Source organism: Helobdella robusta (assembly GCF_000326865.2).
Source record: "Helobdella robusta unplaced genomic scaffold HELROscaffold_14, whole genome shotgun sequence".
Classification (NCBI taxonomy): domain Eukaryota; kingdom Metazoa; phylum Annelida; class Clitellata; order Rhynchobdellida; family Glossiphoniidae; genus Helobdella; species Helobdella robusta.
The window spans coordinates 2,236,314-2,242,313 of record NW_008703782.1 but is presented as its reverse complement, the minus strand read 5'-3'; positions in this window follow the sequence as shown (position 1 = coordinate 2,242,313).

Sequence of the window (6,000 nt, the reverse complement as noted above, 5' to 3'; positions counted from 1 at the left end):
TGATAATGTGCATTGACAAGTATCGCACATAAATCCTTTGCGTTATAACATAACCAACATCCTCCCTCTAGCTATGACCGTTCCATAACTGTCAGAAAATGCGACAACGAATTTTATACATCAACCTTTGTGTACGTGTGTGTGTACGTGTGTGTGTGTACATGTGCGTGTGTATGTGTGAATGTGTGTGTATGTATGTGTGTGTGTTTGGATGAGTGTGTGTGTGGACAAGTTTAGCGAGTGCTAATTCTTTTTTAGTGAAAAAAACTCTGCGTTAATTCCTTTCGTATGACTTTTGTACTCAGGAAATTATTATTTTTTTCAATTTTTGTTAAATCATTTCAGACATGAACACCAAAAAATATTGAAAGAAATGCAATGGCGGACAAGCCATGATGACAAAGTTATTATTTTCACTTTCTCGAAAATTCCATATCCGGTTTTGTAACTGACCATTTCCGCTTTGCGTTTTGAAACTTTTCTTTTGAAGGTAAACTACTTTTTAGTGCAGTTCGGAGTCTCAGTTTTGTTTCTTCTGCAGTTTAATTGTTATCAATTATTGAAGGATATCCAGTATCATCTGTGGAAAGATGCTGAGCATCTATGGAAAAATATGAAGAACCATTTATGAAAAATGTTTAGTGTCATTCATGGAAAGATTTTTAGTATCATTTATTGATAGATACCCAATACCATTTATGAAAAAATATCCAATATCATTAATGCAAAGATATTTAGTATCATTTATAAAAAGATAGATGTTCAGTGTCATTTATTGATAGATATCCAGTATCAATCATGGATAGATTAAAGACATTATATTGACAATGTGAACAACGATATTTGAGATTCGGATAATAAGATGATGATAATGATAACAATGATGATGCCGAAGATGGTGATGTTGACGGTGATAACAATAATGATAATTATGGCGGTGAAGATAATGATGATGAAAACAAAAACGATGATGATGATGGTGATGATGAAGAAGATGATGACGATGACGGAGAAGAAGATGAGGATGATGAGGAAGAAGAGAAAGAAGAAGAGGCTGACGATGACGATGAAGGATTTTTTTAAGCAAAACACTTGAAAGCATTGACTTGTCATCTTCAGTTTTAAAGCAATTTTTCATTTTTTCCTTCTTCCTTTATTTATTCACATTTTTTTGTCTATTTTTTGAGTACTTTTAGTTGCATTGCCATTCATTCATTCAACTATTAATTCATTCATTCAACTATTAATTCATTCATTCATTCGTTCATTTATTCATTCATTTATCCATGCATTCATTCATTTCTTCATCTTGGCGGTTTTGTTGTTAGTAGCATGTGCTCATCCAATCCATCTTCTCAATTAATTTAGTTTATACTCTTACGCAATTCATTTGTATGCATTCTTGCACCTCTCCACAATGCTTGTATATCATAATTTTTTTTTCTCACTCTCTTTCTGGTATCGTTTCGTATCGGAATCGAATCGAATCGTATCGGGATCGAATCGAATCGTATCGTTATATTTTTTTTTGCATTGCAACACTAACTTTTTTCATCTTTATGCATGTTCATTCAATAAACTATACTGATAAAATATTTTTATCATTATATATGTACGAATTGTTAATTTTTGTGTTGTAATTTATTGGTCATGTTTGTTTTTGTGTGTCCATGAGTGTATGTGTGTTTGATTGTTTGTTTGTGTGTGTGTGTGTATTGTAAATTTTTTGATTCTATGAAATAAATTAAGTTTTCAAATTGCTTTTAACAGTTTGAAATATCCAGACATTATTTATTTTATGATTTTAAATACAATTTATGCGTACGTCTATATATTTTTGACAATTCAAGGAATAAATTAACAAGATTTTTATGACTCGCTTTATATTACTGCTATTTATATTCTATTTATATCATTTTCCGGATCCTAACACTAATTTTTCTTTTCTATCGAGGCATACATAACTTTTATGTGTGGTCGGAGTTTTGTTTATGTAGAATCCAATGCATTATGTTTGGCGCTATCCGATGCTTTTTCTCATATCATCGGTCTATGTACGCAGTGATTTATGAAATTTATTACATTTTTCAATAATTCTAACCAAATTCTTGTCGCCATTATTTATTTTATTAAAATAGATAGAAGACGAGTTCGTCTTAAAACAAATCATTTATAAAAAAAAAATGTCAAACCGAAGAACAATAGTACCGATGAAGACACTGAAGAAAGCAACATCGACAAAAGTGCAAAAAAATGATACCAGTAAAATTGGCACAATAAAACACAACACCAAAGTAATTAGCCCGAACAAAGAAAGCATATCAATTATTAAAGAAGATAGTAAAATTAACAAAGTCACTGATAGCAATAAATGCAAATCACCGGAACAAAGGCCTGGGTTACACAAATTCCCTAAATAAACAGCAACAAGTACTGGGTTAAATTATCTATATAAACTGCAACAAGTGCTGAAAATGATTGAAAAATGGAAATAGGTTCCATACACTCGAGAAGGAATTAGAAAACTAGATATTACTCTAACCTTAATAAATAAATAATGACGACAAGAATTTTGTTAGAAATATTGAGAAATGTAATCAAAAACTATCCAACGCTAGAAACTCTGTAGATTTATTAAATTACTGCATTAATTATGGTCTTTTACCATCATATATATATATATATATATATATATATATATAATATGGGCTATTTATTTTAAACAAAAAGTTTATAATTATAACAACAAATGAGATGATGATGACGATATGATAAGATGATGCAACAACAAGATGATAATAAAAAGTTTAATGATGATGAAGATAATGATGAGGTTTCAACTGAAATGTTAAATATAGATTTATCTTAAAACTTGTGATGTTGTTGATAATAGTTACAGTGATAACGGTGATAACATTGGGTGATAATGATGATAAAATATATAATGATGAAGATATAATGACAAGTTATATGATGATGATGAAATGCTTAATGATGGTGACAAAGAGGATATCTTTTAACTAGAAAATGAATACAAACATTGCCTGAAACACTAAGTTTTTGACAAATTGAAAAATGTTTGAAAAAATATTATAGATATAAAATTACTTTTACTTGTTTTTTTGTATAAACATTTAAAGGAAAATTTAGAAAAATGAAAAATGAATTTTATCGAATTAAGTTTTTTCATTTTTAAATTGAAAGGTTTGGTAAGAGACGAAAAAAAAAATTTTAAATCATAGTATTTTAAAGAGAATTATTTTGATTGATAAAATGTTCGTTTCTATTCAATGATTTATGGAAAAGTTGCGTGTCTCTGTTTTAGAATAATGCAAGATAAATTTTAAAATAAGCCAAGAAATGTTAAAATTCTACATTATTTAACACTTGAACGTCATCTTAATAAAAATTTTTTTAATATACTTTATCATCGCGAGTTAAAAAGTTTTTAAAACTGTAAATTTATTATATAATATTGACAAAATTTAATTATTACGATACAATGAGTTAATGAATCAGTGAATGAATGAATGAATGAATGAATGAACGAACGAACGAACAAATAGTGGATTGGTAGAAAAAACATTTTACTCTATGAATTGATAAGATCAACTATTTTACCATTATTATCCAAGCAAGTGTTCCTTACAATTTCATCAAAAAACACAACAAACAAAAAAATCTGCTTACTTGATAAACCATTTTGGGCTTCGCCGTTTTGAAGGTTCGCCAAGCTTTCGGCCTTGCATGTACACGAAGTTATACAATGTTGTATCAGCAGCCAAGTTGCAATTGTCAGGCAGAATTTGTCGAGTTGATACATGGCCATGGTTACTTCAAGTTCTCTCAGTTATCTGAGGAGGTTGAGTTAATTAAGATTAATTGAATTAATTTCTAAATCCGTGATTATTTCATTCATAAATATGATGTTGCTATTGTAAATATGTATCATGTATCATAACAATATCTACCATCTGTTTCGAGTTTAGCCTGTCAATTACCTCAAATATCTTTGGGTATTGAATTAGTTTTAATTTTTTCAGAATGTTTTTCAGAGCGTTTACTTCTTTTATTATCTGTAGTGTTTAGTTAATTACTGTTCATTAAATTATTTTATAAATTCGAAATTTTTTTCTCTAAACATTTCTAAATTTCAAATCCGAAGCCTAAAAATTGTAGAGATTTAATAAAATTTCCGATATATCATTAGCTATTTCAATTTAGTATTCATTTTTATTTTGATCTATTGATTTTTATTTAAAAAAAATATTCATGAACAGTTATAAAAAACCACTTTCAGGACATATTCGTTCATAGCGAAACTACATCATTTACAGCAAATGTGAAACTTATTATTACAAATCATCATCGTCTTCGTATTGTCATCATCAATACCATCATCATCGTCGTCTTTTTCTTCTTCCTCCTCTTTTTCTTCTTCCTCCTCTTTTTCTTCTTCCTCCTCTTTTTCTTCTTCCTCCTCTTTTTCTTTTTCCTCTTCTTCTTCTTCTTACTCTTCTTCTTCTTCACCATCATCATTTTAATCATCCTCAACATCATCATATCATCATTATTATTAATTTATGTATTGCTTTTAATAAAAATTTCTCAAAATGACTTGTTGTAAAAATATATATATATTTATATATATATATATATAAATATATGTATATATATATATATATATATATATATATATATAAACTAAGACTACTCAATAAAATGACACCCCGGGATTTTTTTCATTTTACTCCAAAAATGATTTTAACGATGTAGCGACTTAGCTACGTGTACGTGCATCGTGATTGGATGAATTATACATGACGTCATTTTACGGGGCCATATTGTTTCACTTGTGAAAAATTTTAATGACGTTTCATTGTTTTCTTGTCTTTGTATTAGTTTGATTGTTGTTGTCGTTGGTGGTGGTTTTGGTGTTGTTGTTGATGACGAAGAAGATGTTGATGATGATGACGACGAAGACGATGACGAAAAGTGGAAGGAAGAGGAAAAAGAAGAAAATGATGATGATGATGTTGCCATTGTGAATTCATGTAAAAAATATTCCTTATGATGACGACGCTAATGATGATGATGAAGATTGTTTATGTTCAGATGACGATGACGACGATGATGATGATGGTGATGACGACGACGACGATGACGTCATCATCTTATTTTTCATTACTCGAAATCTTATTATTTATCATCTACGCTTCGCTCCTTCCATCAATCTATCTCTACCTTAATGCCGAAACCAGCGGCGATTAACATTAATATGAATGTAAATAATAATAAGAAGTTGTAAAAGTAGAATAAAAACTAGTATCAACCAATGAGAATAAATAATAGTTAACATAATACGGAAATTATTATTGTTATTATTATTAATATTAGTAGTAGTAGTAGTAGCAGTAGCAGCAGTAATAGTAGTAGTAGTAGTAGCAGCAGTAGTTGTAGTAGTAGCACTAGTACAAGTAGTAGTAGTAGCGTAGCAGTAATAGTAGTAGTAGTAGTAGCAGCAGTAGTTGTAGTAGTAGCACTAGTACAAGTAGTAGTAGTAGCGGTAGTAGTAGTGGTAGTAGTAGTAGTAGCAGTTTCAGTAGTAGTAGCATTAGTAGTAGTAGTAGTAGAAGCAGCAGTAGTTGTTGTAGTGGTAGTGGTAGTAGTATTCTTTTTCATCTTCATCTTCTGACTGTTTTGTATTCCTGTTGTTAACGTTACATCAATGATTGTGTTGTTTTTTTTTTCTTTAAAAAGGATTAAAGTTATGTAGCGACCAAATTTGTATCTGCCTGAAAGACAAAGACAAACACGGGAGGAGAAAATTAAATTGTGACAAAAAAATTTTTATACAAAATTTTCGTGAAATAAATTTCGTGTTAACTCTTTTTCGTGAAATGAAATTCAAGTTAACTCTTAAGACATTCAGAAAAACTGAAAATTTTATAAATATAAAATTTAATTCTTGATGAATAAATAAGAAAAAACAACCAAGTC